At 37.2% G+C, this 25,214-nt stretch overlaps 1 pseudogene; it reads right to left on the reverse strand.

Moving 5' to 3' along the window:
- Positions 1-18,140: 18,140 nt before the first annotated feature.
- On the reverse strand, positions 18,141-24,890 carry LOC122009166 (annotated as a pseudogene).
- Positions 24,891-25,214: the final 324 nt, after the last annotated feature.

Here is a 25,214-nt window from a genome sequence, read left to right on the forward strand (position 1 = left end):
CAGCCTCATATTGGGCCTGATATGGTACCATATCAGGGCCAACATGGGATTGATAAGAGACCATATCAGGCCCAACGTGGGCCTGATAGGTTTCAAAAATTTTGATACTATCTCTCCCTTCTATAACCTAAAAACGTGCTACCATGGGCTTTAAGTCAACAACGTGGGGAGTGAAATATAGATAATAATATTGGAACATAACTTTAATCTCTACCTAATTTTTTACTTAAAAATAAAATGATGGTTATTGATTCTCATAACTTAAAAGGTGTGCATTAAAATCCATAGCTCTTCCCCTCTCAAACCTTTCTACTGAATGAGAATTTGAAGAAAAGAAAATACGCTAAAAAAGGAGTAATATATAGAATAAAATAAATCGATACAATATGAGCTAAAAAATTAAGATTTTGAATAACAACAAAAAAATCAGATAAAATAAGAATATGAAATATATATATATATATATATATATATATATATATATATATATATATATATATATATATATATATATATATATATATAATATTAAAGCTTCTCCTCTCTCGGTTGTTGTTCATTGAATACAAATAAGGTGCACCGTTCCATGCCAAATGACATGGAGCAAGAACTTCTTATCCAAGGTATATAACTAAGTCTTGACACCATATATACCATCTCCCCTCTCAAACCTTCATAGGGAACCTAATTTCAAGTAAATTCAAGAAGTGTAGGGTCATCAGTGGGTTTTGGTCAAAATCCACTGATGGACCTAGACACCTCTGATTGGATCCATTCAAAGTCTGGTTAGATTCAGGTATTGCAAAGACTCCAACGGTGCTATCCATTACTAATTTATAGTACTCTAGAGGTGGTAGCACATTCTGAAAAAATTTCAGCCTTATATTGGGCCTGATATGGTACCATATCAGGCCTAGTGTGGGCCTGATAAGAGACCATATCAGGCCCAACGAGGGTCTGATATAAAACCATATCAGGCCCAACATAGGCCTGATATAAAATCATATTAGGACCAACGTAGGCCTGATATGACACCATATCAAACCCAATGTGGGTCTGATAGGTTTCAAAAAATTTGATACTATCTCTCCCTTCTATAACCTAAAAATATTCTACCATGGGTTTTAAATCTACAGCGTGGAGAGTGAAATACTGCTAATAGTATTATAACATAAATTTAATCTCTGCCTAATATTTAACTTAAAAATAAAATGGTGGTTGTTAGTTCTCATAACTTAAAAGGTGTGCATTAAAATTCATAGCTCCTCTCCTCTCAAACCTTCCTATTGAATGAGAATTTGAAGAAAAGCAAATACCCTAAAAAAAGGAGTAATATATAGAATAAAATAAATCGATACAATGTGAGCTTAAAAAATTGTTATTTTGAATAACTAAAAAAAATCTAGATAAAATAAGAATATATATATATATATATATATATATATATAAACTAATATTAAAGCTTCTCCTCTCTCGGTTGTTATATATTGAATACAAATAAGGTGCACTGTTCCATGCCAAATGGCAAAGAGCAAGAAGTTCTTATCCAAGGTGTATAACTAAGTCTTGACACCATATATACCATCTCCCCTCTCAAACCTTCATAGGGAACCTGATTTCAAGTAAATCCAAGTAGCATAGGCTCATCAGTGGGTTTTGGTCAAAACCCACTGATGGACCTAGACACCTCTTATTGGACTCATTCAAAGTCTTGTTAGATTCTGGTATTACAAGGACTCCAATGGTGCTATCCATTACTGATGTACAACTCTCTAGGGGTGGTAGCACATTCTGAAAAAATTTCAGCCTCATATTGGACCTTATATGGTACCATATCAGGCCCAACGTGAGACTGATATGAGACCATATCATGCCCAACGTGGGTCTGAAATGAAATTATATCAAGCCTAACGTGTACCTGATAGGTTTCAAAAATTTTGATACTATCTCTCCCTTCTATAACCTAAAAATGTGCTACCATGAGCTTTAAGTCAATAGCGTGGGGAGTGAAATATAGATAATAGTATTGGAACATAGTTTTAATCGCTGCCTAATTTTTGACTTAAAAATAAAATGGCGGTTGTTGGTTCTTGTAACTTAAAAGGTGTGCATTAAAATCCATAGCTAGCTCCTATATTAAATTGGAACATAATTTCAATTTGCAACATGGGAATTTGATTCACCATAATTTTAATCTGCACAAACAGTATATCATTACAATAATAATCTATTACACATTTTTAATTAAAAATATTCAATTTCTATATTTTAAAGTTTTTGTCAGACATTATTTTATGTCCAAGACTAAATCTATAAGCTCTCATTTCATCTTGTATTAAGTCCATTGATCTCTAAAACATCAAACTCTCTGCATAGCGCATCATAAAAAAAAACACAATCTAACCTACAAGAAAAAATAATATAATTGTGAGAGTCTATTGTGAGGTAAAGAAGATGGAGCATACAAAAATACTTACGATTTGCTTTATATGGGGCCATTAACTTGAATCATTTTAAAGTCTCTCCTGGAGAATGGTGCTAATCCTTTATGCCATATGTGATAGTATGACCAGTTTAACTCCTTAAAAAACAACACCTATATATAAAAGACAATAGTAATTAATACATAACCAACGTATATATATATATATATATAAATAATACTTACAATTTGATCAAAAATAGCAGTGTAATTTTCTGTGACACCGAGAGAGTTATAGTGAATTATATGACCTTCCTTTAGGTCTATGACCATTAGATGTCAATGATCATCTTCATTATTTAGAGGACAGAAAATATATCTAATGGGCTTGTCTTCATCAGTTTTTGCACTTTATTTTAATGCATCCACGTGCATCATTCCAAATAGTTCCTATGTAAACAAGATATCTAATGAGTCGACTGCATCCAATCTATATAAAAAATAATCTACCATGAGATAAAAGACATACTCGAAATCCAACCCAACAAAATATGGATGGGTAGTATAGTGAGTTAGAGTTTTTGGCTTCATTAGCAAGAATAGTCCAATAAGCATTTATGCAATCCCCATTGGTGTATTGAGTCTAATCAAATATTGTCATAAGAGATTGCATATCTAAAGAGAAAGTATCGTTCGACCATATTGGAAGCATCGTCACCCTACATATAAAGATACAGATAATGGTATTTATTAAGTTAGCACTAATATATATTATTAAACTCCAATAATAATCATTCGTTAACATAATTATGCAATTACGCTACCAACTAACTTACTTTAACTGACTGAGCTTCAATAATGCATCGACTATCACACCATCTTTAGTCTTCTTAAAAAATATCTTCGCTTGTTGAAATAATTAAAATACTAATATATCATTAAAGATTATAAAATAACGACTTACCTATAGTCGACCCTACCTTCAATATTTTGGTCTTCACCTTCTTAAGTTCATCACATTTTATTTTCATATGTGATGAACTTGTCTCTTCGATCTTTGATGATGCAGGAGCATCTGGTTCTACAGCCTATACAATCTATTTGCATTTTTTTTATAATCTGATTTTAGACTTCTTTGAGTTCTCTTTCTTTTGGGGCCTAGTACAAAATTAGTTGGTAGTCTAGGCAGATTAGGGTCTATGCCTTCTTTATCCATGGTAAGGGATGCTTGTGCCTCTGCTGAGACCTTGCTTTGTATGACTTTTTGGAGCTCTTTAATTTTATTTTCGGCATCGGCTATGATTTTGACTTTTACAATTAAAATTCTATTATCCACGATAACATTGCTAGTGTCAGCCTTGTTGCCACTCCTATCCCGTTCCTCACGCAGTTTACTTATTTGTAGATCTTTTTCTTTAAGCATAAACTGTAGGACTATTGCGGCCGGCTAGAAGAGGAGGGGGGGGGGGGGTTTGAATAGCCCTGTAAAACAAAAACAAAAACACCCTTCTCGAACTTTCAACAAAACACTTGCATAAAATAAATTGAACAGTAACTAAAGAAAGAAAGAGGCAACCAGGATTTACTTGGTTACAACCAAGAAGGTTGTTAATCTAAGGAATGCCGCACTAGTATCTCCTTCGGGCGGAGAAGCCTCTTACAGTAGTGAAAGCGCAAAACAAAGAAGCTAATCTAAAACTGAAGCATACAAGCATTGGAAATCAATTGCTCTGAGTTGTTAAAAAGCTTCTGGACCAAGGCCTTGGTCGGGGCACCTGGAGGGTTTCGAGCGCCCTGGGGGGATAAATTTTATCCCCCAACGTTCAGATCGAGTTTTGACTCAATCTAGTCAAATATCAACTTCCAGGTGCCCCAGTACGTTCCGGGCGCCCCGGACCCCAAAGTCAACTCTGGTTGACTTTTTCAGCCCGGGTCCTCTGCTCTGGCTCTAGTCGCCTCGGTCCGGGTCTTCAACTCCAGATCCGCTCGCTTGGGTGATCTCGGCCATTCGAAAAAGGGCTCACCCGAACTCAACTTCCGGTCTTCTTGAGTGGGCTTCCGCTCCGGCTTCTCGTCCCTCTGAATCGTCGCGTGTTTCCTTCTCGTCCGCTGACGTACTCATCTGCAGTCTTCGTCCCTCGGACGCACCACGTGACGTCCTTATCACTAGCTGCGTTTCTTACTCCTCGAGCAGTCTTCCGCTCTAGCTTTCGTCCCTCGAAACCACCGCACGCTTCCTTCTCGCAAACCAGTGTACTCTTCCGCAGCGCCTCATCCCTCGGACGCACTGCGTGCCGTTCTTCTCGCTAGATGCGTCTATTTTTACCCTAGCTTAACTTGGGTTGCTCACACCAAAAAGGGGGAGATTGTTGGAACCCCAAGGTTGTTTTGGTGTGATCAACAAGTTAAGTTAGGTCCTGTGTGTTTCTAACATGTGCTCCTAAGTTCCTGCATACTTAGACACAAGGTTAGAAACACACAGGACCTAACTTAACTTGTTAATCACACCAAAATAACCTTGGGATTCCAACAATCTCTCCCTTTTTGGTGTGAGCAACCCAAGTTAAGATAGGGTAAAAATAGACATAGTATAAACTTAACTAAATTTGCAATTAAGTGTAAAAATAAAATAAGTTAAATTTTGATGTCTACCTCCCCCTAGATTTATACTTTTTCTTCTCCCATTTGATCACACAAAAAATGGAGTTCTAAGAAAAAAATCTACGGGTAAAAACTTAGAAAATTTTGAGATCCTTAAAAAAAATTTTGCAATAATAAACAGTCTCTGAAAAAAATTTTAAGTAAAATTGAAGAAAATTTTCTAACTGACATTATAAGAAAAAAAATTCTAACTTAGACAGCTTTGCAAAAATATTTTTTTTTTGAAAATATTTCTAAATATAAAAGATAATTTTTCTAAGGAAAGAATACTCAAAAAAAAAAATCTAAGTTAAAAACAATATTTTAAAAAAAAATTTAAGTCTTTGCAAAAATTATAAAAAGATCCTAACTTAAGATTTTTCTAAGTAAAATTTTCTAACTAAAAATTTCACGTAAAAGTATTTTTCTAAGTATAAATTTATTTTACAAAAAATGTTTGAAGAACTTTAAAAGCATTAATGAATTCTAATTTTAATGCTTTGATAGAAAGTTAATTAAATATTTATTTCAATATTTTGGCTTCCAAGTCGTGGCGAGGCACTAGACCTTCTTGGTTATTGGAGCAACAACCACTTCCTTAGACAAAGCCTTATAAAGAATTTCAATGTTTAATTTCTCGCTGAAAAGCTCTAAGTCTAATCAATAGTTTAATTTAAACAGGACTTAGGAACCCAATATAGATTCCAACTTTCTGGATTGATTAAAAATTTCTAGGGACATATTTTCTAGAGATATTCCTAATTTGTCCCTCGTGATATCTATAATACCAATTCGTATTTTTAAATTTTCTAAAATTAGATGAGCATGCATAGTTTTTCAAATTATCTACTTGAATTTTCAGATCTTTATTTTCTGATTTCAATTTCTCATTTTCTAATTTTGATTTGTCTAATCTCTAAGGGGCAAGATTTAGCTAAAATTATTTTTAAATTTTTAATCTCCTTTTCTAATTTGCAACAGTCTTTTGTTAATAGTTTAACAAACTTAAAGAGTTTATCGGGAGGAAGTGATCATACCTCACTTACCTTATCGATCTCGTTGTCCGTTTCTCTCCCTGAACTGCTGCTTTCTTCCTGCGTGGCTTCCCCTTCATCGATGCTCTCGATGCTCATTTCGGAAGAGCTTGACTTGCAGTCGTCGTCTTGATGGCTTGCCATTAGAGCAAGTCCGGAGAATGCCTCGACTTCCGACTCCGACGACGTATCGTCCCACGTCGCCTTTCGGGCCTTTCACTTTTGGATAGGCTTCTTACTCTTCTCCTTGTCCTTGTTCTTCAGCTTGGGGCAGTTATCCTTGACGTGCCCTTTTTCGTCGCAGTGGTAGCAGCGGATTGTCCTTTTCTTTTTCCCCTGCGGATGGTTAGTAGATCTAGATTTACAAAGTTTCTTGAATCTTCTTACCATCATTACCATTTCCTCGTCATCGAGAGAAGATTCCGACTCAGGTTCGTCTCTCGAAACTTTGAGGGTGACGTTGTTCTTGGGCTCCTTCGAACCTGCACATCTTGATTCGTGCACTTCAAAAGTCGAGAAAAATTCTTCTAATGAATTTTTTTCTAAATCTTTTGAAATGTAAAAGGCATCTACTAGTGATGCCCATTTTGAATTTATAGGAAAGGAGTTTAAAGCGTACCTTAGCGAATCTCGGTTACTTACCTTTTCTCCGAGATTCGAGAGTCCGGTGATGATCTCTTTGATTCTCGAGTGCAGGTGCGCAACTGTCTCGTCTTCCCCAAGTCGCAGGCGGGTGAGCTGATTACGAAGTAGATCTCTTCTGGTGAGCTTGGCTTCGGAAGTTCCTTCGTGCAGCTCGAGGAACTTCTCCCAAAGTTCCTTCGCGGAGGTGTAGTTGTCGATTCGATTAACTTCTTGTGGTGGTAGAACGCTTAACAGATGGTATTCTGCTTTGTCGTTCGCCACGTATTCAGCCTGCTCCTTTTTTGTCCATTGACATTTTTCCTTGCCCTCTGGGGCAACAAAATCAAGTTCCATTGTTAAAATTAATTCAAAATCTATTGTGAAAAATACTTGCATCAATTTTTTCCAGGTTGCGAAATCTCCTTCATATTTCAGCAGGTGGATGCTTGGTCCGGCCATTATGTTTGCTTCGATTGGTGGTTAGTCCTCCTGAAGTGTCTTGGCTCTGATACCACTTGTAGGACCGTTGCGGCCGACTAGAAGGGCGGGGGGTTGAATATCCCTATAAAATAAAAACAAAAACACCCTTCTCGAACTTTCAACAAAACACTTGCATAAAATAAATTGAACAGTAACTAAAGAAAGAAAGAGGCAAACAGGATTTACTTGGTTAAAACCAAGGAGGTTGTTAATCCAAGGAATGTCGCACTAGTATCTCCTTCGGGCGGAGAAGCCTCTTACAACAGTGAAAACACAAAACAAAGAAGCTAATCTAAAACTAAAGCGTACAAGCGTTGGAAATAAATTGCTCTGAGTTGTTAAAAAGCTTCTGGACCAAGGCTATATTTATAGCCTTAGTCGGGGAGCCTGGAGGGTTCCGGGCGCCCTGGGGGGATAAATTTCTCCCAACGTTCAGATCGAGTTTTGACTCAATCTGGTCAAATATCAACTTCCAGGCGCCCCGGTATGTTACGGGTGCCCCGGACCCAAAAGTCAACTCTAGTTGACTTTTTCTGTCCGGGTCCTCTGCTCCGGCTCTAGTCGCCTCGGTCTGGGTCTTCAACTCCAGATCCGCTCGTTTGGGTGATCTCGGTCATCCGGAAAAGGGCTCACCCGAACCCAACTTCCGGTCTTCTCGAGTGAGCTTCCGCTCCGGCTTCTCATCCTTCGGAATCACCGCGTGTTTCCTTCTCGTCCGCCGGCGTACTCATCCGCAGTCTTTGTCCCTCGGACGTACCACGTGCTGTCCTTCTCGCTAGCTACATTTGTTGCTCCTCGAGCAATCTTCCGCTCCGGCTTTTGTCCCTCGGAACCACCGCACGCTTCCTTCTCGTCCGCCGGTGTACTCTTCCGCAGCACCTTGTCCCTCGGACGCACCGCGTGTCGTCCTTCTCGCTAGCTATGTTTTCCACTCGACTACCTGTGCTCCTAAGCTCCTGCACACTTAGACACAAGGTTAGAAACACACAGGACCTAACTTAACTTGTTGATCACACCAAAACAACCTTGGGGTTCCAACATAAACTCCATCTCAACAATTATAATATCCTTTGCAGCTAAGAGACTATCCTTTTCATTTATGACCGTTGCTAGATTGTTATTAGCATCCTCCAAACTTTTAGTAGCTTTATGTAATTATTTCTTTAAACTTTCAATTTTTTCTCCCTTTTCCTTGCACTGACTACAATCTACCGTATCTACACACTGCAATATACCTTCTTCGCCTTGATATGGAGATCCTTGCCCAACCAACTCAAGAGCTTCAGTTGGCGGAGCCCAGTTTGGTAGTAAATCCAACTCTGACTCTGCCAGCATTAAATCTATAAAAAATTTATCTACAGTTACACGGTCTATCAACTTTTTGACTATGTCAACATGATAGTTAGGCCAACTCCACCGTAGTATTCTAGGAAATTGTTCAAGATGGTCTGGATCAATGATGCTGATGTGCTCACACACTCATACCTACAATATGATTATAAAAATAAATCATATTCATAACCAATATCGTGAGATATATATAATTGAACTTACAATGAAAATATTTGGAAATCCCTTGAGCAAGGGGGCCTTGGGCGTTGAATCAGTAACTAGTGGTTTTGGTCTCAATGAAAGCTCCAAGCCAATGACTTCTAATTGAGGAGCCATGAAACTATATACTGCATTGCACCAGTTAAACCTAGCTAAGTTGCCAAAATTATCTACACAGTCAATTAGGGAGAGCACAGGTACTCTAAGAACACTGATACTACCACAAAACAAAATTGTTACAAAAAAATACAGGATATACAACTGACAGAACAACTTGTCATTTGATCTCGATTTCATTATCAGTTTCTCCAAATGTTTCGCAGAACAATTAGAATCTTGGAAAAATCGCATGTACAGTGCCCTAAAGGCCTCATTTTAATCGAGATGAACTATCTCTCCATTGTTGGGTAGGCCTAGAATTAGTGTAACATCTACTTTTGTAAATTTCAATTTCTTCTCATGGAAGATATAGTTTTGTTCCGCCTGATCTCAATTATCAAACATATTATGGACCTGAGTTCTTACAAAAGAACTACTAGGGAGGTTGAGGATCCACGAAAAATGTGTGCCTCGAATCTTCTATTCTTGTTCTATAGTCGGTTTAATAGAAGAAATAAATTTTCTGAAGTGACAAATGTTATTTTTCCAATTCATTCTTTTAGTTCTTCCTCTGTTGACATAACTTAGATAACTTGGTCGAGCAACACTTCCACTTGTCAACACTCCTTTTGTAACTTGGATAAAAATAAAACAAAAAGACCTTTCTCGAACTTATAATTTAATTAAAACACTTGCATAAACATAGAAAGAAATAATGAATCAGAAAGTTGAGGTCCTCCAGACTTCTCGATCTCACTACCAAGTGTCGGGTCCTCTCGACCCACTTGGTCTTTCCACTTGGGTTCCATGTTATGCTAAGACTTTTCCTGCCTAGCCTCCAACTAGGTCTTTCTCGGTTGAGTAAACAACCTACACACTTAATTAACTTGTTAGATCACAACAAAACTTAACTTGAAGCTTTGACAACATCAAAACTTAGGTTTGATTCTGGTGCGACTTGCACTAACAATCTCCCCCTTTTTGATGTTTGACAACTAAGGTTCAAAGTTAAGTTAAAATATGTAAAAATAAATAAACAAGAACTTTAACTCTCCCCCTGAGTTAAACATCTCCCCCTGAATTCACTATCTCTCCCCCTTTGACATACATCAAAAACTAAGGGAAACGAGCACACATAAGTAAAGCTTGATTTGAAAATTTTAAAGAGAAGAATACATTTGAAAATTTAGCAAAGTAAAGTTTTTCAAAATAAGGAACAATTTGAGTAGTTGAAAAGATTAAGTAAAGGTAAAAGACAAATCGTAAAGTAAACCTCCAAAGAAATGGTTAAAAAATAAGGTCAAGGAAAGTGTAAAATTTGAAAAATTTTAGCAAGGTTAAAATTTTGATTTATATTATTGAAAAGTGGAAAGTAAATAGAAAAGTTAAAAAAAAATTAGGGAGAAATTTTGAAAATTGATAGTATAGGTTAAAAGTTTTAAAAATTTTATTAAAAAACTAAAATAATTTGAAAACTATAGATAAAATTTTGAAACATTTTAAAAGTAAATAATTTTCAAAATATGTTGTTAAAAGAAAAGAAAGGGTTTTGAAAGTTAATTGTGAAGCTCCCCCTAAAATCAATAATTTCCTAAAAGTCCAAGCATGGTTTTAAAAACTAAAAAAATGTCTAACCTTTGTAGTAAGCTAAACTACCACAAGATAGTAGCTATTGATTCGGGTTGGTCAATTTGAGCATTTGGAACTAACTAGGTTGTTACTAGCTAGAAAACTCAAATCGATCAATGTATGTTGTTTAAAGCCCAGATTTATAGCGATGCACAGACATAAGCATATGAAATCTTAGGCTAAGTCCTAAGTATCTCACCCATTCTAAGTTTTACAAGCAAGGGATCCTACTATGCTTGTGAGATGCTGACTCCAAAAATTATAGGATCATGTAATTCTATGGGAAAAACCTAAACTATTCTATAAAATATTTTGAAAAAAAAATTGAAAACAAAATTTTGAATGGGGAAATTTTACATAAATCATTTTGAAAAACTACTAAGTACTAGTTTCAAAAACATTTTAAAAGAACCCTATTCTATAAATAGCATATAAAGAATAACCAAAAAATACTGAAGGAAGATCATAACAGAAAAGTACCCAAAAATATACATAGTCATAATGCAAAAGTAATAGTTCCTAGAGGTCAGTCATCCTCATCCACATCATCAGCTCGAAGAAAATCAAACACCCTCTGCTGCTCTCTCTCTCTAATGCATCAGTACGGTCTGTCATCTCCTAATGAAAGTCCACAATTTGTCCTTGGAGAGAATTATTCTGATCATGCATCTTAGTCTCTAAAGAGTCAAAACGACTAAAAATGTCATCTCGAAATCGGTTAAAGAAATCACTAGAAGGAGGCGCATTGGAACTGCTCTGAGCATTATCAAAATAAGGCGTTAAGGTATATCCTGGATCAACAATTGGTGGAAGAGGTACTTCGACTGGAATCGGATCATCCTCAGCAATGTCTTCCTCGGCTGTCGGTGGAACGTACCGTGAATGGGTCTGTTTATACACAAGTCCCTCGATGCTAGCTCTAATCCTAGCCAAAGACAACTGCCTAATTCCGACAAGATCAAAATCAGACAACTCAATCAACTTACCACGATGAACTCCTACACCTAAAGAAGCAATGTATGATGTGAGAATATGACACTGAATCATGTGAACTTTATTCGAGGTGTTGTACGCCGAATAGTAGATGATAGATCTGAACACCCAGTTTCCTAAGTCAAAGTCTAGCTTGTGTCTTAGTGCATACATCAAAAAAAGATGGACCGGACGTAAAACACCTTGATCTCTAGATGATAAGGGATGAATGCAAGACTCGATCATCTTATAAAATGTGTTGTCATTTGGACTGAGTGGTACACTGGACATCTTTTTGGGATGAGGTCCCTCAAAGAAATCAGCATACATAAGGTCAAGAGTCAAATGAGCGAAAGGAGCAGGCAAGATGTCAGGAATTGAGGCATTGAAAAAGATGCGGTTAACAGAAGGTCAAATTCATAAAAACCTGAGAAATATATCAAGATCAAATAACATATCCCGGGTTGCAACTTTAGTCTTATAGTGATGGGGGTCAAGTTCACACAAGTTATGATAAAATTCAGAACAAAGAATTGGATTGTATGCATGCCAGCAAATGACAATGCTATCAAGTTGAAAATGTTGTGTGATATCTATAACCTCTAGACAGTATGTTAGATAGAATTAAAGATCAAGACAACGAGTCCCTATTACCTTAAATTTTTTATTAGGAAAAGATTGACGTAGTTCTTCGGAGGAAAGCCTAGGATCTTGACTAGGATTTAAGGAGCTAGCCTCCCTTTGTGCAGATGTACGACTCTTTTCACTAATATTAAGGAAATAAAATAAATAAATTATAAATAAATGTAGAAGAAAAGAGGCAGAAGGTGATTATCGAGGCATTCTTGTGTCGAGGAAGGCTGTACGAGGCGAAATTGGCAAAGAGGGCGGAGAAGAAGAAGAGGAGGATGAAGTGGAATGGGATTTTGCTTCTGCCCGAGGGCGGTTTTATAGCCCTCGATCGGTCGACCGATAAGTGGTTCGGTCGACCGATTCCTTAAAATCGTTGTGTTTTCGACCAATAAAAAAGTGAGTGTTGGTTTTCGGTCGATCGAACCAGGTTTTCGGTCGATCGATAAAGTTATCATTGAGGGATCGGATGGGTGCAACTTTAAGTTTTCAGTCGACTGAATCATTGTTCGGTCGACCGAACAATTGAATAGTTCTTGATTACGATGCCTGTTATGGTTAATTGTTGAATCGGTCAATCAAACATATCGTTCGGTTGACTTAATGTTTTTTTATTTATTAATTTAATTAAGTTAAAATCATTTTAATTAAGTTTTAAAATAATTAAGTAATAAAATATTTTTAATTAAGTTTTTAATAATTAAGTTTTAAAATAATTAAGTTTTAAAATAATTTTAATAAGTTTTAAAATAATTAAGTTTTAAAATAATTTCAATAAGTTTTTAAAATAATTAAGTTTTAAAATACTTTTAATTAAATTTTAAAATAATTTAAATTAAGTTTAAAATAAATTTAATTAAGTTTAAAATAATTTTAGTTAAGTTTAAAAATAATTTTAATAAGTTTTTTTAAAAAAAAATATAATTTTAATTAAATTTTAGAGTAATTAGGTTTTAAAATAATTTAATTAAGTTTTTTATTTTATATTATTATTTAAAGTTGAATTTGATTTTTAATTTAAGTTTTTTTAATTTGAATTTGAAAAAGGTTATTGAACCCATGTTAGATTCAAACTTAGCTTTGGGTTAATCAAGCAGATTTTCTAAGGATAAGTTTTCAGTTTAGTGGTGAGGCATATACCCTTCTTGTGTATCAACGGTGGACCACTTACTGAATACTTTCCAAAATAGTCATGTCCAAAAAACTTAATACTAGGTTTTAGTCTAACTAACTCATGTTTGACTAGGGTAGCTTCGGTCAGATCCACTATGTCTAGTGCACCAGGTAGAATACACAAGATTCAGCCTAGACATGCCTTCGACAAACCTTCCTTGACGTATTATCATCACAATCCATTCTGGTGCTATGTTATAGGATTTGGTAAACTTTTTTAATTAACCGTTCTAAATTAGATTAAAAAAAACTTAACCTACTCCTAATCATGCATAGTATATTGATTAAGTTGGTTGAACCATCTTTCTAATTGCTTCCCCTGAGTCATAGCTTAAATATGATCTATCAAAGTAGTGAATCTGACTCTTAGGGATCAAATAGAGATTTGATTTAGTTGGTTTGGTTAAATATTTTATTGTAACCCATGCTTGGACTTGACTTTTGATATTTTGACTAATTAAAGACAGATATGGTTTGTTTATTTTATTTGGTTTATAGCCAAGTCCTGATTTGTTGTACACGGCTCATTGCGATCCAAGTACCATATTTAGACACTTGGATCCCACTTCGAACTTTTTCAACGTTTTCTTAAGTCGCTCGACTTGACCTTTCAAGTTGGAATTTTCTTCCTCAAGTTTTGCAACTTGAGTTGAAGTTCCGACTTGAACTTGGTTAGTCGAATCACTCAAGTTAACTTGCTTCTTAAGGTGATCTATTTCCTTAAGTAGCAAGTTATTTTATTTTTCAAATTTTGATAATTTTTTAAATAAACATTTAACTACTTTCAGCAAATTTGGCTTTGAATAAATCGTTACCATATTTAGACCTTCAGAGACGGATGAGGATCCGTGGCTTCTCTTGGACTCGACGTCGAACTCGGATTCGGTGTCGATTTTGGACTCATAATCTTCCTCGGGTTCAGAGTCTTCGTTTCTTGCCATAAATGCAAGATGGCTAGAGTACTTCGATTTTTCTGTATCAGATTCGTCGGAGGATGTCTCATCCCACGTCGCTTGGAGGGCTTTTGTCTTTCTTGTCGACTTGAGCCTTTCTTCCTTCCGGCTTAGGCATTCATTTTTGAAATGCCCCTTCTTGTTGCATCTGTAACAAATCATTTCTGATTTGTTTTGCGTTTGGTTTATTGGTGTCCTTTTTAAGCTTCTTTTAAATTTCTTCTTTGTTAGCAATCTCCGGACCATATTGACTAATTCTTCTTCATTTGTTGAATCAGAATCTGACTCACTTTCTGATTTGTCTTTGTTCTGGATTTGATTTCCTTGCTTGGACATGCATACAAAGAAACTCCTTTCTCGACGTGGCTCATGTTAGATTGTTCGTGTAATTCTAATTCGCAGAATAACTCATCTAGTTTAAGAATTGAAAGATCCTTAGAAACTTTGTAAGCATCTACTATTGATGCCCACAAAGTATTCTGTGGAATGACATTTAGTGCGTACCTTATTGGATCGCGGTTCTCCAGGTTGTGTCCGATCAGATGGAGGTCGTTGAGGATGTCCTTTAGTCAAGCGTGTAGTTGCGACGTCATTTCTCCGGGAAGCATTTTAATATTAAATAAGTTATTTAGAAGTAAGTCTCTTTTATTTACCTTTAACTCATCGGCCCCTTCGTGTAGATTTACCAAGCATCCCCACAATTCTTTAGCTTTATCATAGGGGTCAACTCGGTTCAACTCCTCCATTGTGAGTCCGCACTGAATGGTGTCGATTGCCTTATAGTTTAGTTGTGCCTTCTTAATCATTGGAGGAGTTCAGTCTTCTGGTTCTAGTGGCACTCCACCTTTCGTTGGAGGTGTGTAGTCTTTCAGTATTGTGAATCAAAGCTCAATGTCGGACTTCAGATAACATTCCATTCTGTTCTTCCAATAGCTGAAGTTTTCTCCTTTAAATAGTGGAGGTCGGATGGTACTGTACCCTTCTTGGTAAGAGTTCATCATCCTTGTATCAACAAAAAAAAACAAACAAATTTCCAAGACTCTCATCTTGGGATAAGTAGTGCTGGAAAAAAAATAAGGGAAAAGAAAATTTTTTAAAGGTGCTTGAAGAACGATTAAGTACTTTTAGAGCTCCAGGGCTATGATACCAATTTTAGGATCGAACGAGTGCGATAGAGGAGGCGGGAGGGGGGTGTGAATATCGCGCTTTTAAAAACTTTTCTTTTTCTTGTTTAAAACAAAGTCGTGCAGCGGAAAAGTAGAGAACAGGTTCGGTTACTTAGTTGGGAGCCTAGGTCGACTCCTACTCCAAAGTCCGCGATCCTTGATCTCATCGATGGGTAAATCACTAAAACTCTTCTTTCCTAAAACCTCGCAAAGAAGCAGTACGTACAAGAAAATGAGTAAGATAGTAACAGCCTACTATCTTACTTGAGTTAAGTACAATGCAAGCGATAAATTAAAAATATACCGACAGTATGTTAAATCTGAAGCTCGATCGACACTTGAATGTAGTTGCTTGTGAGTTGTAGTAGTAGTAACACAAGCAGCTTTTGTAGAGATGATCTTCGAATCAACCAGAAAATCAGATATTCCAGCCTCGAATCTCGAGCTCTCTTTTATAAGAATTGTCGATATTCGATCGACCGAACCAGCTCCCTTCCATTTTCGCTGAGGTTTGACGTTGATTCGATCTTTGACATTTACTGTCATTAAAGTGTTCGATCGACCGATCACCTTTTTTCAGTCGACCGAACAGATAATTTCCCTGTTCTTCGAGATTCGCACTTAATGTTGCATTGATGAGGTATCGTTCGGTCGACCGATCTGCTGGTTCGGTCGACTGATCAGCTTAGCTTCCTTTTTTGCTTCTAACAGAGCTTATCTATGCCATATCGTCAGGGTTCGATCGACCGATCCTTTGGTTCGATCGACCGATCAAGTTTTGATCGGATTTGCTCTGATTTGGTCTGAACTTGTGTCTATTCTGAGTTAGTTTGGTTCGGTCGACCGATCCTTCTGTTCAATCGACCAATCAGGCTGAACCTGCAAAACAGCGTTAAATAGTATTTTCCTGCAAAATAGAGATTAGCACAATAATATATATATAATGCATGAGTAATGATAATTGATAGTTCAACTGTCTTGATCTCAACTTGGAAACCTTCCCGGTTTCTTTAGTTGGATCAGCGATCTTAGGTTGTTCCTTTTAGGAACACGACCTCACTGTCTCTCCTCCAGTTGTTTACCTCAACCTACCTGCCAAACTTTTGATCCTTCGGATCTGTTTGGATTTTTCACTTAGCCTTGATCGGCTTGCCAGGACTTTCTCTCAATCTTCGATCCTCCAGACCTCTCGATCTCACTGTCAAGTATCGGGTCCTCTCGACCCACTTGGTCTTTCCACCTGGGTTCCACGATCTACTAAGATTTTTCTTGCCTAGCCTCCAACTAGGTCTTTCTTGGTTGAGTAAACAACATGCACACTTAATCAACTTGTTAGATCACAACAAGACTTAACTTGAACCTTTGACAACATCAAAACTTAGGTTCGATTTTGGTGCGACTTGCACCAACATATACCTCTCACCCTTCATGGCTTCTCCAAAGTGGACTAGACAAGAAATCCGGATGATCGGTATTCTATAGGTGCTTTTGTTATTTTTCTAGATGTTAATCCGGTTTCTAGAAATCTACCAAGCAATGCATGGTTGCACGCTCTTCAATTGAGACCAAATATCACTCCATTGCCTCTGTGGCATCAGAGCTTCAATAGATTAAGTCACTTCTGATAGAATTGCTTCTTCCAGTTATCATGCCTGTCATGCTCTTCACCGATAATGTAGGTAACACCTATCTTTCGGCTAGTCCTGTTTTTTACTCTTGGATAAAGCATCTAGTTATTGATTATCACTTTATTTGTGATATGGTGCAATCCTCTAAACTGCGAGTTACTCATATTCCTACTACTAATCAGTTGGTTAATGCACTCACCAAGTCATCTCGACCGTTAGTTATTTATAACAAGATTAGTCTCATCTTTGGAATACCATATTGAGAGAACATATTAAAAAATATTTCCTTTATTAGATAATATTTTCTTAGTTTATTTGTTTCCTAGTATTTTAGGTGTTTTTCCTATTTTACACTTGTAATGATATTTATATAATGCACAAATCATTAACAAAATTGTGCATTCTGTTTTCAACATTCTCTTAGTAAGTTATTGTAATTACCTTTGCCTAATATGAACAAAATCATAGGATGCTGAACTTCTAGGCTGCCCCACGAATATTTCTTAATTTATGCTGGTGAAAAACTTTTATAAAATCGAACAAGTTACCCAGATTTAGTATTACCTGATTGGATAATATTGGATAATATTTTTGATAAGTTATTTTTCTCTCAATTTGTATTTTACTTTCTTTATAGGAACATAAACCATTGATTAAGATTGCATATAAAAAATTTAATATCGTCATACCTTTTTATGGAATTTCTTATTAACCTAAACTTTCTACATTAGACTATCCTTTTATTAAAGAAATTATTATTTTAAATATAAACAAATATCCAAAAGTAAAAGATATTTATTTGGAACTATTTTTAAATTTAAGGTGCGATAAAATTAAACAATATTTAAAGATATAAATGATACATGGATCTTGACTAATAAAGGAAATTAACATTCATTCACCAAAGACATCGTCTTCTTTCCTTTTCATTAGCAGTTCCTCCTTTTGGATTAACACTTTTAATTCAAATGGGCCATCGTCCATTGTTGCGATATTACAGATTTGCTTTGACTAGAATCAAGTTGTGTTGTACCTCTTGAATTTACTGTCAAAAACCAATGCCTGTTCACGAATCAAAATGCATTTCATGTTACACCCAGACAACTATTTTCAAGGCACATAAAACAAACAAGTATGGAGACACCGAAAGAAGCACACATATAAATTTCATTGTAAGTTTCCATCGTCTGCCTCAAGAACATTCAGAATCCCTCATGTTGAACTTTGATGGAAAACTTCATTTCTAAGCATGGCATGTCTCATGTTGTGTGTGAATAATAAAATTATGGAAGACTATACGTGTTAGTAGGCTAGAAATTTCCATTGTCAATCGATCTTGAGCCTCCTTGATGATCTCCCAAGCTGGGATGAACTCCTCCACCTCCCGACAAGCTTAAGAATCTCGTCAATTAGGATCACAGGAAAAGCAACCACCAAGACTAAAAGCCACTCGTTGAAGCTGAGGGGTACGATTCCAAACACTCGAGTAAGGAAAGGAACGTATAAAATCAAGAAGTGAAGTCCGAAGGAGATGCACATCGCCAGAAGAAGCCATGGGTTGGCCCAAGGGTGCATTGTGATAAGACTTCCATCTTCAGATAGAGCGTTAAGTGAATTGAACATCTCTATTGCCACCAGAACAGAGAGGGAAAGAGTGGTGGCCTTTACTTTTCCAGATTGAAAATAATTGCACGGATTTTCATCAAATGAGAATATATGATTTCCAGCATTAAACGGTGAAACTTGGAAACCCTCCCAAGTCGAGCATTGGCCCCAATCAGCAAGCTGTGAATAGCTTACTAGGGTATGACCATCACCGCTCAAGTCGATTCCCATGAAGGATCCATGTGTGTACCATATTACGGAAACTCCTGCAGTAGCAATTCCAACATATAACCCAATGACCTGCATTTGGAGTGAAATAAAGAGATGAGTTCATACAGTTGATTCAATGGGCATTCAGAAAGAAGCGATTTTAAAATTTTCTTTGTGACTTTACACTATTAGACAAAAGCTCCACAGTTTTTGCATAAAATCTTTTATTTGGTTGAAATATTTTCAGTCAGGTTGTTTAAATTTCTTTCAGCTTATTAATCCGGAAGATTTTAAGATGCCACTAATTTGTTATTTGATTGATATATTGAAAAATAACAAAAAATCATGTAGCATACCAAATAACGGAAAAGAATCCAAGCATTGATCAATGGATCATCAGTCCTCCTAGGGGGCTTCTTCATGATATCTCTATCAGGTGGATTAAAACCCAAAGCTGTTGCCGGAGGACCATCAGTGACCAAATTCACCCACAAAAGTTGAACAGGTATCAACCCTTCGGGAATGCCTAAAGCTGCTGTCAGGAAAATGGAAGCAACTTCACCTATATTGGATGATATCATATACCTGAAATCAGAGGTAAAAATTACATACTTTTTTCACGTATCATAAAGAAGCCATTGTGTCACCCAGAAAATATAGTTAGATGAAGTATAATGCATTTTATGTTTATCATTTTCCTACAATGCCTATTTCTATGGCTTGGAGGTGAAACCTTATAAAGGCTTTCATGTTGTTATAAATAGATCGTCCTTCACCAACTGCAGCAACGATTGTGCTGAAGTTGTCATCAGCCAAAATCATATCAGAAGCTTCCTTTGCTACCTGAAAAGGAGGGGAGGCAGAGTCAAATTGTTAGTTATTGTTTGAAAGAAATAAAGAAATGATTGACCATTCGACATTTTGAACTAAAACAATTCGACATTGTCTTGTATTCAATATAATGGGTCAAACACAGATTATATCATCAAAGCATTTCTATGCACATTTTGTGGGGAAAAAATTGATCCTTATTTGATAACAAAAAATAACGGATAGATCATAAAAATCAAACTAGAATCTGAAAAATCAGAGATACTTAAGTATCTGTGTTCGCTCATGATAATCAAAACAAATATTTTGAAACATCATTGCAATTTTCTTATAAACACAAGGGCCTATTTTTATAGTTGGTAGTGAGGTTAATGGTGTGTTTGGTTTATCAAATGGAATAGACAATAAATAGAATAGTTATACCAAAAGAAAAGAATGGACAATAAATCATTAGGCCAGCCAACTTAGCTGGGTTGAGTGGTCCAATAGGTTCCTCTGGGTTGATTGCCTAGTAGAGAAACCTCAAATATGGATAATACATAACAAGGAAAGCATAGAAGAAAAGATTACTAAAAGCCCATAGAAGGCTTCATAAGCTCTTGGACAGTGTTTTCTCAGTAACTTAGTTGATAAAATATGAGTAACAAAATCGTGCACACTTTTTGAGAGAAAACATGCCTAACGCTTATATAGAATGGCCTCCAATGGTTAGTTTTCGAATAGCATTACTTGACTAAAAACAGAGTTAAGTTGATTGAACTGTACAAATAGTCATTGGAAGCCAACAATCAATATTCAATCAACTACCAGCCTCTAGTCAACTTAAGCTCAACAAAAGCATTCAGTTTCTGAATAAAGAGTTTCAGACAACTCAACACTTCGGTTGACTAAGCCAAGCTCTAGTCGGCTTAATTTACTCAGATATCCCAACTTCACTTGGCGTACGCCTCTATTGGTATATTCAAATCTTGTGATCAAGTTTCATCGTTGACTACAATCAAGAATATATCGGCCTTGAAGGTTCTCTACAAGCCAGATAGTTCGCTCCTACCTAGTTTTATCCAGATCATTTCGGATGATAGTCAATGGAGGCAAACTAAGTAGATGAAGAGCTCAAAGATAGAACATTCATAGGGGAATTTTTTTCCTTTCTCCTTTGTTTCAAACAGTTAGAGCTCTGTACCATATTGGACAAAAAATAAATAAATAAAGAGTGACACACCTCTGTCCCAGAAATGCCCATGGCAATTCCAATGTCAGCCAATTTCAATGCAGGGGCATCATTTACCCCATCACCTGTCATTGCTACAACCTCACCATCTTCTTTCAGTAACCTTACAATTTCTTGTTTGTGCTTTGGTTCTGCTCTTGAGAAAAGAAGCCCACCTTTTTGCCTTAATATGTTTTGTCTATCAGGAAGAAGCATGAAATCTTTTCCTATAAAGCTTTTTGAGTTGATGTCTTCATCAGGGCCAAAGACACCTATTTCTCTACAAATTGCTTCTGCTGTCCCTTTGTTATCACCAGTTATCACGATGACTCTGATGCCTGCCTCTCTACAATCTTTAATTGCTTCACGAACCTCTTCACGAGGAGGATCCTATGATGGTTGCATTTACACGAAAAACCCAAATAATGGATTCTTTGTCAGAAGGAAATAGCATAGTTCAAAGAAGCAACATATAATAGGCCAAAAAGATAGTTCAAAGAATCAACATATAATAAGCCAAAATATTTCCCTTACCCTCAGTCCAACAAAACCAACAAAGGTGAGATCACTCTCAATAGATGAGTAGTTAGATGGGTCAAGTAAACATCTATGAGCAGGATGATCTTCACCATCATATGTAGCCAATTCAGATAGATCAGTCTTATATGCGAAACCTATACAGCGCAAGGCATTGGTTGACATCTCATGAAGTGCTTCTAGGACAAGATTTCTTGAACTCTCATCCAAACGCACTACGGATCCATCAAGCAACTGAATATAGGAACTTCTCTCCAACAAATTTTCCACAGCTCCCTGTAACATTCAATTCAATTAGTTACCATCAGGAAGAATTCCATACTCCAGTCCTAAATGCTATAAAGAACATAAGAATTTGACATGACATTGAGCCAAACGAATTATATTCATTGTGTACTATTTTTTTCTACAAGCAGAATTTCTTAGTGAATAAAGAAATTCGGAAATGTGGTAAAATTAAAGAGGGAATTATGGACAATATCCCTTTCAAAACTTTAGAAAATCTCTCTAAATCTTATCAGGCAAGTATTAATTTACTACAAATTATAGTAGAAATTCAAGGTAAGATAGCAATAATCATAACCAAATACAGTATGCATCATATTCCTTCAGACATTGACTCATCCAGACCTTCTCTGGACTTCAATGTCATAAAGTCAGCACCAAAGAGGATGCATGAATTAGGATATCTACAAATTGGTGAGCATGCATAAAAACAATGGTTCAACTAAACAACCTCAATGGTGTCTTGAAAGATTATAATTATCTTAATGTCAGTGACAAATTATATATGGTTAGTCCTGAAAAATCAAATTTATCAGGATCTTTGGTAATGTGGCCATTTTAAAGTTTTCACAGTATGATCCAAACCACAATGAGTACCTATCTAGGAAACAATCATTCAGTAGATAAACTCTCACATAGAAGTTTGGCATTTAGTTTTTTAAATATATCAGAGAACTATCTGCAAAGAAGACTAGTGTTGCAAGACTGCAAATGGAAATCTTCAACACGTTTACTTATTTACCAGCTGACGGCTAAAAAGATATCGAGGATGAGGTAAGCCATATTCAAATGATTAAACAATCACTCAAATAGGTGATAGAGGTCATGTCACCATGCTCAAATGGACTCCAAGTAGAAACATGAACAGACTCAGTTGACTAATAAAAACAAAGATACCATTGTTCTTGTTGTGTCAACAGTAGCCTTTACTATGCGCCATTAAGAAAAGAGTATGTTAGTCTCTTAACAAAAAAATCTTTTAGCTTAAGTATACAGCATACCTTCACTAGCAATGAATTGTTTCCCAACTCTGAATTGACAATGACACCCATTGATTTTCGGACTCTGTCAAATTCAAGAGTTGCAATCCTGCGTGCAATCCCATTCCACCAATGACAGCATCCTATTGATAACCAGCAAAATTTCACATTTAAGTATATAAATTTTCATCTAGAGATACATAAAGATGGAGAAAGAACAAGAGAATAATAGACAAAGGATACGTAGTAAGATAGAGGATTCCTGCAATAGAGTAGAGAAACCACTAGGAATTCCCATTTTCTCCACCAGAACCTGAAAAAATAAAAATAGAGAATCACCTCCGCCTGTTAGAATATAAGATAAAAAAGTCAGGAAATTGCCGAAACATAGGTAACCGTACTGAAACAGGAGCAACACCAATGAAAAAGCTATCTAACTTCCATGGAAAAAGACAAATACTTGACAGCAGAATTGTGTTATTCTGCCTCCATAAACAATTAGGAAATTCCATTCCAAAAAAATATAAAAACACATAGTTGCACTAGTACAAAATTTCAGATTAGATTCTACTGGTGCCCAAACATTTAGTGGGAAATAAAATCTTATCAGGACCTTTCCCTAAGTCGATAGCATACTTTGAACTTATCTAGAATTCCCACTAATTTATCAGACTACAAACGTAGTGAATTAAGTTTAAATGGCATACAAAATGCAAAATCGATTTCTACCTTCAAAGCAGCTTCAGTAGGCATTCCAGTGGCAACAAATTGGTGTGCTGACTGTGAGATATTCGCATCATTGCAAACGGCAGCAATCTTGGCAATCATCTGAAGGTTCTCGTCCATTTTATCAGCTGGCCAACCATGTATTTCTCCATCATCGGGATCATATGTTGTCCCCTCAACGATGAATGCCCTCAGGCTATCAGTCTGGTGGCCCATTGCCACAATCTTTACCGCCGACATCTGATTAGTAGTGAGTGTGCCAGTCTTATCAGAACATATAACTGTTGTGCATCCTAATGTTTCGACGCTGGGCAACCTTCTTACAAGAGCATTCTTTTGTGCCATTTTCCGTGTACCTAGCGCCAGGCAAGTTGTAATTACCGCCGGTAGACCCTCCGGGATGGCAGCAACCGCCAAGGCCACAGCAATTTTGAAGTAGTAGGTGCATTTCTCGAATGAGAACCTGAAATTGCAAGGCCATCCATTGTCATACTCCCAGGTAAAGAAGTACTTCACGTTAATAAGCCAAACTAATGCGCAGATAACGCCAATTATCGTCGTGAGTAGCTCCCCGAACTCGTTCAATTTCTTCTTCAAGGGAGTCTCGTCATCGCACTGCGAAGCTTCGTGAATTTGTAAGTGTATTTTGCCAATTTCGGTGTCCATTCCCGTCTGGGTAACTAAGCAAACGCAACTGCCATTGACAACGGTTGTGCCGGCGAATACCATGCATTCTTTTCCCTGGACGTCGGTGTCTTCGGACTTCGGAGATGGCCGATCTATTGGTTTTATTGACTGCAGCGCTCTCCCCAGTCAATGATCCCTGGTCGACCCTAAAGGTGGAGCTTATTAGGTGGAACACTCTCATATCCGCGGGCACCTTATCGCCGACCCGCAGCTGGACGATGTCTCCAGGTACGAGTTCCCTAGCAGGCAAATTAGGGATCCATTCACCGTCCCTCTTGACCGTCGCGTGCTCGGACTGGATCTCCTTTAACGCCTCTAGGGCCTTCTCCGCATTGTTCTCTTGCCACACGCCGACCGCAGCATTCACGATGAGGATGAGGAAGATGACCAAAGGCTCGACAAAAGCTGCGATCCCGGACTCGCCAAGGTTTCCATCGAACCAAGCCAGGAAGAAGGACACAACCGCAGCGCCGAGCAGGATCCTCACAAGGGTGTCCCTGAACTGGTCGAGGATGAGCCGCCAAATCGAAGGCCCGGGGTGCTTCTCCAGCTCGTTCCAACCGTAGATTTCTCTCCGCCACGACACCTGCTCGGAATCGAGGCCGTCATCCGCCGACACAGAGAGCTCCAACTCGCATTCGGAAGCGCTCCTGGCCCAAGCCGGGAAATACTCGCGCAGCTCAAAATCCCGCACGCTCTCCCCCATCGCCAAAGAAACTCCCCAAATCGGAGCGAAAGAGAAAAAAAGTTCTCTAGGGTTTTCCTGGTGACTGGAGGGGAACGGGAACGGGAACGGGAACGAACGCTTCCAGCGCCGGCGTAGTGGAGGAGGCTGGCGCTTCGAACCGTTTAAAAAGGCCAAGCACGTCTGGTATCTTGGTGGGTCCACGCTACCACGTACTCCCTATTTGAAATCGTTTCCCCAAACTACCCTTTCTGCGAATGCGTCACCTCTCGGTGACGCATCACAATCTACATACCCAACTTCTACCGTTTTTGTTATTGGATTTCCTCGGATCGACGACCCCTAATTGTCCTTTTTTAATGTGTTTCGTAAGAAGAAAAAGAGGACAACTAAAAGGTAGGCGGTTACAGAAGAGGAGGTCGTTATGAGGCAGGCTGCTCGCCTTGCACTCTCTCAT

This window comes from Zingiber officinale, chromosome 8A, assembly GCF_018446385.1.
Source record: "Zingiber officinale cultivar Zhangliang chromosome 8A, Zo_v1.1, whole genome shotgun sequence".
Lineage (NCBI taxonomy): Eukaryota > Viridiplantae > Streptophyta > Magnoliopsida > Zingiberales > Zingiberaceae > Zingiber > Zingiber officinale.